Here is a 10158-nt window from a genome sequence, read left to right as displayed (position 1 = left end):
TGCCAGGGCAGGAGACATAAGAGACAAAGAAAGTTTCCATCCCTGGGTCCCGAAGATCCCCTAGAGAAGGAAATGGCACCCCACTCCAGTGTTCTTGCCTGGAGAGTTCCACGGACAGAGCAGCCTGGCAGGCTACAGTCCACAGGGGTGCGGAGAGTCAGACTCCACAGAAGTGACTGAGCGTGCACACACGCAAGAGAATAGCAGGGTAAAGGATGGCCTCACTGGGGAGACAACCTGAGGAATGAGAGGATGCCCGCTGCGCCCTTTCAGGGAAAGGAAACAGCCAGGGTGGGAGATAAGAATCTGCTTGGCATGTACAAAGAACAACCCAGATCCCCTGTGGCTAAGGCAGTGAGTGAGGCCTGGAGGCGGAGGCTGGGAGGTCAGGGAGGCAGGGTGGGACCAGGTTGTTTTTGGATGTGTAGGTTGCTCTAAGGACTTTGGAGAAGGCAATGGCACCCCACTCCAGTCCTCTTGCCTGGAAATCCCATGGATGGAGGAGTCTGGTGGGCTACAGTCCATGGGGTTGCAAAGAGTTGGACACGACTGAGCGACTTCAATTTCACTTTTCACTTTCCACTTTCATGCATTGGAGAAAGAAATGGCAACCCACTCCAGTGTTCTTGCCTGGGGGATCTCAGGGACGGGGGAGCCTGGTGGGCTGCCGTCTATGGGGTTGCACAGAGTCGGACATGACTGAAGCGACTTAGCAGCAGCAGCAGCTAAGGACTTCGCCTTTTATTTTGAGTGAGGCAGGAAACCCCTGGAGAACTGCGAGAACTGTGATAGGACTGATTTAACTTTTTAAAAGCTCCCTCTGTTGAAGTCATGGTCAGAGACTTGACGAAAGAAAAGTGAGAAAGCCACATTTAGTTCACTTAGTTTCATCTGTTGAATTTAGTAAGGGAGTATTAGGGTTAGGAACTGTGCTAGCTATTGTGACACACTGTTTCATTTAATTTTCAACTGCTTTGTAAGGCAGATCTAATAATAATGATAGTTAACATTTATTGACCAGTTACAATGTACTATGCACTATTCTATGCACTTTAATCATTTAATCCACCCCAAACCAAAGAGATACATGGCATTATTGTCCCCATTTTACAAATGAAAGCAACAAAGAGTTCGCAAAAGTTTAGGATAATCATTTACTTGTAAATCTGAGAGATTCAATTAATTGTCCAAGGTCCTCTGGCTCAATCAAGGCAGCCTAGCTGCAAACCTTTACCTCTTAGGCACGTCACAACATTGCACACCTTACAATAAGCCTGACTTTGTGGATAAAGAAATTTGGGCTCAATGAGGTTAAAAAAGTTGCCAGATTCACACCTTCTTAAGTGATGGATGGATATGTAATTTGAACGAGGTCTATCTGACTCCTAAGCCCAGTCTTCTGGTGGTGGGTGGTACCAGCTGATAATCTCTCTCCAGAGCTCTCTTGGGCTTCCCTTGTGGCTCTGTTGCTAAAGAATCCGCCTGCAACGTGGGAGACCTGGGTTCAATCCCTGGCTACCCACTCCGATATTCTGGCCGGGAGAATTCTATGGACCGTATAGTCCATGGGGTCACAAAAAGTCAGACACGACTGAGCGACTTTCACTTCACTTCACTTCACAACAGAGCTCTCTTAATCATGAGGGAGCTGGAGAGTGAGAGATGGTCAATGGCTTCATCTTAGGATAGAAACGCCAGAACATTCTGCAGGTTGTGTGTTTCTTTCTTTTCTTCTACTCTGTCCTTCAGATGAAGCTTTTATATTCTCAGTAACAGTTGATGTACTTGTCTCTTTCTGTTCCTTGAAAACAATGACTGGGTCTTACCCTTCTTCGTATCTCAAGCACCTAACAGGGTGCTAGGCAGTAGGTGTATAATCAATATTTGTGGAATGCTAAAAGATCACTTAAACTTTTTCCTGGAGAGGAAGAAGCAGCTGCATCAGGGCTTAACCTCACACACACGTGAGAGATGGGAACGCTCCCAGTGTCATGTAGGGTACCCCAACTTAGCCAATATGTTTCATCATGACTGACAGGTGAGAAAGGATGTAGTCAAAATACACTAATTGTTGAAACAAGGCTCAGAGAAAAAAAAGAAATAGCTCTATAAATAAACAAATGTTGAGTTTTAACCGGTCTTTCATAAGTATTTAAACAAAGGTATCAAAAAAGTTGATCTTTTAGAAACAACTTTTTAATAATAGGGCCACATTGGCATAGTTAATGGCAAGTGGTAGGTAAATACGACAGGAACAGAGAGAATAAATCCAAATTTAATGGGATATACATTTATATCAATAATGCTATATGGAAATTCATCAGATTTAGCAATTGTCCACTTCTATCCTTATCTCCTCTGGCAGAAAGGAGCCCTAAAAATAAAAGAGCCCTAAAACATTTTAATTGTTGAAAGGAGGGAAATAAAGAGTATGGCTGACAGCGATTTAAAATGAGGGAAACTCAATGCATCATTTTGTTTTCGTGGTTTTGAATGAAAGGATCTGTCATATTTTGCATTAAATCTCTAAGTGAACCACATCGCTGTCAAGAATGTGGGGTGAGCTGGGTGTGCAGCAGAAGTCAAATTACAAAGGAAAATCTCCATTCTCTTCAGAGACTGTCTTGAGGTTTTAGATAACCTCTTTCTCAACCCTCACATCTTCTTCCAACCAAAGGTGGAGGCATGGGGGAAAGTGGAATGTTTCCTTGATAGAAGTCATCTTAGTCGCTCTTCGGTACTCAAGACTGTCCTGTGGGAGGTTGGAGACTGAGGGCAAATCACACCCTGTGCCTGTTCCCTCTCTGGTGTCTTGTTTCCTCTCCACAGGCCTTACTGAACCCATGTGGGTAAACAGGACACTTGGGTTTACCTTAAGTCTCAAGAAGAATCTTGAGAAAGACACATCACAACAAAGTATATCATAGTATCAGTTATATGTATGTATATCATACTATGATATGTATATCATAGTATCAGTTTTTTAAGAAAACTGGTGATTTTTTTCAGCACTGCCTCCCTTTACCCCCACCCCCTTCTCTTGGAGTTATTAGCATTTTTGGCCTTTAGAAAGGTAGAGAAATGACAAAGCCTTGCTCAGGGCAGTGATTGTCATTAAGCATAGCCTGAGGAAGGCTTCCCTGGTGGCTCAGATGATAAAGAATCTGCCTGCAAATGCAGGAGACATGGGTTTGATCCCTGGGTTGGGAAGATCCCCTAGAGAAGGGAATGGCTACCCACTCCAGTATTCCTACCTGGAAAATTCCATTAACAGAGGAGCCTGGCAGGCTACAGTCTATGGGGTCACAAAGAGTTGCACACAACTTAGCCACTAAACAGCAATAACAACAACAGCCTGAGGAGGGTATAAAATGCTAGTGAAGAATATGAGCTCTGGTTTGATGGAACCAGTTTTGGATTCTCTTCTTTACTGTGTGGGCTTGAACAAATCACTTAATATCTCTGAGCTTTAGTTTCCTTAGAAGTTAGTTCAGTATAATGTTGCCTATCTCATGGGGGTTATTTGAGAGTATTAAAATAAGAGTATTCTGTAAAGATTGAAGCATGCTACATTACAAATGTCAAGAAATGGTAGGTGTTGACATTATTGTTACTATGACATTTTATTTATTCAATACAAGTTATTAATTAATTATTAATTCAGAGATTATACTGACTGGACTCATTTTAAATTTTAACTACAAAGCTCAAATGGCTCAAAACTCTGAGAATTCTATCTCATTTCCATGGTTATTTCATTCTCCCTCTCTCCAATTTTGCTATCAAATAACATTCTCCCTTCTCAAATCTCAAATATCTCCCCCTGCTACACACACATTCACACTCACACTCAACTGATACTCACACTCAGACCTTAGTTCATAAGACAATATGTACATGCTTAGTCGCTCAGTCTAATAAAAACAATAAATGCAATTACAGCTACCCTCCTTATTGCTACCAAATCCACTCACCTGCCTATACACCTATTCATGAACTTTGTGCATGCTTAGTCATTAGGTCATGTCTGACTCTTTGTGACCCCATGGACTATAGCCAGCCAGGCTCCACTGTCCATGGGATTTCCCAGGCAAGAATATTGGAGGGAGTTGCCACTTCCTCTTCCAGGGGATCTTCCTGACCCAGAGATTAAACTCATATCTCCTGTGCTTCCTGTGTTGGCAGGCAATTCTTTACCACTGAGACATCTGAGAAGCCATTCATGAACTTTACCTTCCTCCCATTTTTAGTGGAAGAAGTGTTCCTGCTTCTCGGGTGACCCTCCCTGAGTTTGGAGCCCATCCTCTCTGGCCTTCTGAGGACCTCATTCTTGTCTCCTGCGTTGGCTACACTTCCTCTAAGAGGATTTCCAGTGCTGAAGTGTCTGAGGCCTCTTTCCTTCTCTACATTATCTACCTGAATGAGTTCACGCAGTCTCATGGTTTATATATCATCTATGCTCTAATGACTAACCCCCAGTGTTCCTCTTCTCAGTAAACATGACCAACTCCCACCTCGTTTCTCAGGTCCCAAACCTAAGAGCCTACAACTGATCTGTCTACAAGTCCTGTATAGTTTACCAGCTACCTCCAAATATATCTTAAGTCTAAGAACTTCCTACAACCTCCACTGGTACCACTGGGATCAAACCACTGTCATTTCTCTCTAAATCAGAGTTTTTCAGTCTCAGCACTACTAACATTTTGAGCAAATAATTCTTTGCCCTGGGGGCTGTCCTGTGCATTAGAGGCTGTTTAGCAACATTCTTGGCCTCTACCTACTATACTGTGGTAGCACTCCAGCCCTGCAGCTATGAAAACCAAAAATCCCTCCAGCATTGCCAAATGCCCTTTGAGAGCTTGGGGGTACAAGAGCACTCCCAACTGAGACCATTGTTCTATTATTGACAGCACTCTCTTCACTAGACTCCCAGTTCCACCATCGTCCTTCTAAAATATACACTACACACAGCAGCCAGAGGAATGTTATTAAGGTCACCAATCATATCATATCCAGCCCTGGTTCAACACAGTTCAGTGGCTTCCTCTGTACTTAGAAAGCAGCTCGAGGTTCTGACATCATCTTCTGCTCTCACCATCAGTCACTGATCTAAAGTCACTCTGGACTTCTTACTGTCCCTCAAACTTGCCAAGTTAATTCCCATCTCAGGGTCTTCGCCTGTGATGTTTCCTGCTTGAAACTCTCTTCTTATAGATCATACATGGTTACATCTCATCATTCAAGCAATATCTCAAATGTCTTTTCCAGCTTTCCCTGGACCCCCGATGAAAGAAGTCCCCTAACACTGCCTTTTAGGGCTTCCCTGGTGGCTCAGAGATAAAGAATCTACCTGCAGTGCAGGAGATGCAAGTTTGATCCCTGGGTCAGGAAGATCCCCTGGAGAAGGAAATGGCAACCCACTCCAGTATTCTTGCCTGGGAAATTCCATGGACAGAGGAGCTGGGTGAGTTACAGTCCAGTCAGTCAGTCAGTCAGTTCAGTTGCTCAGTCATTTTCAACTCTTTGCAACCCCATGGACTGTAGCACGCCAGACTTCCCTGTCCATCACCAACTCCCAGAGTTTGCTCAAACTCATGTCCATCGAGTCGGCGAAGCCATCCAACCATCTCATCCTCTGTCATCCCCTTCTCCTGCCTTCAGTCTTTCCCAGCACCAGGGTCTTTGCCAGTGAGCCAGTTCTTCACATCACGTGGCCAAAGTATTGGAGTTTCAGCTTCAGCAATCAGTCTTCTAATGAATATTCAGGACTGGTTTCCTTTAGGATTGACTGGTTTGATCTCCTTGCAGTCCAAAGGACTCTCAAGAGTTTTCTCCAACACTACAATTCAAAAGCATCAATTCTTCAGTGCTCAGCTTTCTTTATGGTCCAGCTCTCACAATCCATACATGACTACTGGAAAAACTATAGCTTTGACTATACATACCTTTGTCAGCAAAGGTGGTTACAGTCCACGGGAGTTGTAAAAAGTTGGACATGACTTAGCAACTAAACAACAACAAAAGCTTCTCTCTACCAAATTACTCCATTTTATTTTCTTTTTCAGTACCAGAATTATACTGTTCATTTATTTTCACCTATTTATTGACTGCTAGCTAAATGTCAATTCCATGAGAGGAGGAATTTTCTTTGGTCTTGCTCACCACTGTGTCCTTAATTTCTTGAAAAGTATCTGACTAAAATAAGCTTTTGGAAAATATTAACTATCAAATTGTTAACTAATTGACTGATTAAATACACATATGATCCAGGTACTGGGTTTTGGGCTTTGGCTAGAAAAATGAAAAATGAGTTACAGTTCCTGCCTTCAAGGAGCTTGGTCCAATGGGGGTGTCAGAGAAATAAAATAATTGCAATACAGAATATAACAGGAAGAAGTTCAAGGATTGTAACAGAATTAATGTCAGAAGTGTTTAACTCAGGCCTGAGGCAGCCAGAGAAGACTTCCCAGAGAGGGTGGCATGAAAGAATGAGTTGAAAAGGATGAGTCAAAATGAGCTTTGTGAGCGGGTGTTGTGGACTGAATAGTGTCCTCCCAGGATTTTATTTGGTAATGTCATACCCCCTGGACCTTTAACAGGGTAATTAAGTCAAAATGAGGCTATTAGGTAGAGCCATTAATCCAATCTTACTGATGTCCTTCTAAGAAAGAAGAGAAAACGTGGACACTCAGAAAGACACCAGGGATGCATGAGCACAGAGGGAGGATGATATGAGAACACAATGAGAAGACGGCCATCTGCAAGTCAAGGAGAGAGACTTCAAAAGAAACAGCCCTGCCGACACTGTGATCTCTGACTTTCAGCCTCTGAAACTGTGATAAAATGTATCCCCGTTGTTCAAGTCACCCAGTCCGTGGTACATCATTATGACTACCTTAGTAAACTGATCAGGGGCTCAGGCAGAAAAGCCCCTGGGAAGAAAAGCATCTGGGTGTGGAATGGAAGCTAGGTGGCTGCAAAAGAGGTCAGAGACATAAGCAGGGTGAGTTCTTGGAGCCTAGCTGAGCAATTGAGCTGCATGGGGGAGGGTCTTGGGAACACGGAAAAGCCTAGACAGCCAAATAAGAGTTGCCTCTAAGAGAGAGAACTTAGGTGGTGCCATAATAAATAAAATTTACTAGAGCAATCCTGGAGACCCTACGAGCAACAGCAGGGCATGCTGCTGCTGCTGCTGCGAAGTCACTTCTGTCGTGTCAGACTCTGTGTGACCCCATAGTTGGCAGCCCACCAGGCTCCCTAGTCCCTGGGATTCTCCAGGCAAGAACACTGGAGTGGGTTGCCATTGCCTTCTCCAGTGCATGAAAGTGAAAAGTGAAAGTGAAGTCGCTCAGTCATGTTCGACTCTTAGCGACCCCATGGACTGCAGCCCACTAGGCTCCTCCATCCATGGGATTTTCCAGGCAAGAGTTCTGGAGTGGGGTGCCATTGCCTTCTCCACAGCAGGGCATATGGTTCTGGAATCCAACAGACCAATGTTCCGATCCTGGCTCTGCCATTTAAAAACCTTGTAAACTTGGGAAATTCCTTCTCTCCCTTTTCTTCTATTTCCTCATGTGTAATTTAAGGCATAATCATTTTTATCTGGTGAGGTGATATGAGGATTAAATAAACAGTTTATGCAAAACACTTGGCAGGGTACCAAGTGTAAACATGAATTGTTAATAATGTCTAAGGCAATCATAGTAAAATGGAAAAAAAGGGACAAACTTGAGCAGTCTTCAGGATAGTTACTCTGGAAAGTTTGGCAGTTGTTTTTATGTTTGGGAGCTTTAATTTGGGGAGATTTGGATTGCAGTGTCGTTCACTCAAATGGGGAACATAAGAGAAAAAGCAGAGAGGGGAAGAGAATAAATTTAATTGGGGGATATATTGAGTCTGAGGGATCCCTAGTATATTTAAGAAGAGTTGTGGATAGCTGAACATAGGGACTTAGGATCAGGAAAAAGCCTTCAGCTAAAGATGTAGATTAGATTGGCAAGACTATCCAGAGAAAGAACGCAGAAGGAGACCAGATATACAGGGTAGTTAGAACACCAGGGACCCATCCATAGACATGAGATGAAGTAGGATGGGAGGCTGAAAAGGAACCAAAAAGGCACGAGGAAAAGAAAGAGGCCAAAGGAGAAAAGAAGCTTTAAAAAGAGAGTAGTCAACAGTACAACAGCCAAAGAGAAACCAAATGAAGTAAGGACCGAGGCACACTCAGGTCAGAGTCCTGCCTGGACGCCAGACGTGACTTGGGGAAGGATGGTTTTGTGGAAGGATGGGGGTACAAACCTCACTGTAATGGGGCAGAGAACAAATGAGAGGCTAGGAAGTGAATACTGGGAGCTTTCTGAAGGAAAAGAGAGAAGGCTACCTGCAGAAGGAAACTCCTTTTGCTTCTTCTTCCCTCATAATTCCCTATTTTCCATCACCCAAACTTCCCTTTCATCCAGAGATTCTTATTTAATATAATTTTATTTATTTTATTTTGTCTATGCTGGGCATGGCACAGACTCAATAGTTGTGGCACACAGGCTTAGTTTCTCTGCAGCATGTGGGATCTTCTGGGATCAGGGATTGAACCCATGTCTCCTGCATTGGCAGGTGGATTCTTTATCACTGAGCCACCAGGGAAGCCCTATCCAGAGGTTTTAAACTCGGGTCCATAGACCCCTTCAGGTGGTTTATGAATAGAATTTAAGGGGCCTATGTATTTAAAAAGGAGAAAAAAATTATGACTTTACTTTTACTAGCCTGAAATTTAGCATTTTCATCAACTATGAATGTAGGCAAAAACTACAAAAGATTAGCAGTTCCTGTGACTGTCAAAAATATATTTTCATATCATATTACAGTTGTCACAAATTTCTTAAAATATCATTTATACTCACTACTTTTAAGAAATTATGGTAGTCATCAAGCCTACTGCTAAATCTTATTAATAAATTGTTTAAGCCTATTTTGAAAACTGTATTTATATGTAATTAGTTTCCTTTGTAATCTTACGTGTTTTGTTTTATGTTCTTTAAAAACATTTTTCCAAGAAGGGATCTGTAGTCTTCCCCAGGTGTCAAAGAATTTTTGGTACTAAAAAGTTAAGACTGCTCTTTGTCACATCTACTGTGAGAATGAAGACTTTTCTCAGCAATCAGACTGTTGACGTTGCAGAAAAATGTCAATGTTACTCTGAAGGGATGGACAGTTATTGTGAAGGACCCCAGGGGCACCCTGTAGAGGGACTTCAATCACATCAATGTAGAACTGAGTCTCTTTGGAAAAAAAAAACAGAGGCTCCAGGTTGACAAATGGAGGGGAAACAGAAAGGAACAGGCAACTGTTCACACGATCTGCAGTCATGTACAGAGCATGATCAAGGGTGTTACACTGGGTTTCCATTACAAGATGAGGTCTGTGTATGCCCACTTCCCCATCAACTTTGTTATTCAGGAGAATGGTTCCCTTGTTGAGATGCTATTTTGGGGATGAAAAATACATCCGTAGGATTCGGATGAGGCCAGGGGCTGCTTGTTCAGTATCTCAAGTCCAGGAAGATGGGTTGATTCTTGAAAGAAATGTCATTGAACTTGTGTCAAATTCAGGTGCTTTGATTCAGCAAGCCACCACCAAAAGTTAAAAACAACGATTTCAGAAAATTTTTGGATGGCATCTACGTTTCTTAAAAAGGAACAATTCAGCAGGCTGACTAATAAGATCTGAGTGGTCCGGCTACAGAAACAGCAAGATGCCAGATGGTTCTATGGACTCCATTGTGGTATTTTAAAGAGGCAGTAAAAATATCTTCAATTTTTAAAAAAAAGTTAAGCCTTCCTGCTAGTCCATCACAGAAGCCATCTACTGCTCCATTATCCTGTTTTTGGATTCTATACGCTGCTGCCGTTTTTTCAGCAAGCCACGCTTGTCCTAAATGTTCCTCCAGGGAAAATAGCCATTTGCCTCTATGTACTTTCCTATTGATTCAACTAACTATTGGTCCTTTAACTTTTCACCTGGTTATTGAAAAACCACTGTCTTGGAAATGGCAAAATTGATTCAAGGGTTTAATCACTTACTTGCTTACCACCAACAAACATTTTTGAGTACAAGGTACTGTGTTACATACTTGGAGATGCAGCGCTCATACACTCCTAGTTT

The 10158-nt window shown here is 42.7% G+C and overlaps 1 pseudogene; it reads left to right on the top strand.

Annotated features, from left to right (window-relative positions):
• Positions 1-9134: 9134 nt before the first annotated feature.
• LOC120856793 lies at positions 9135-9783 on the top strand (annotated as a pseudogene).
• The last annotated feature ends 375 nt before the right edge of the window (positions 9784-10158 follow it).

This window comes from Oryx dammah, unplaced genomic scaffold, assembly GCF_014754425.2.
Source record: "Oryx dammah isolate SB20612 unplaced genomic scaffold, SCBI_Odam_1.1 HiC_scaffold_28, whole genome shotgun sequence".
Lineage (NCBI taxonomy): Eukaryota > Metazoa > Chordata > Mammalia > Artiodactyla > Bovidae > Oryx > Oryx dammah.
This window is presented reverse-complemented; position numbering and strand designations above follow the sequence as displayed.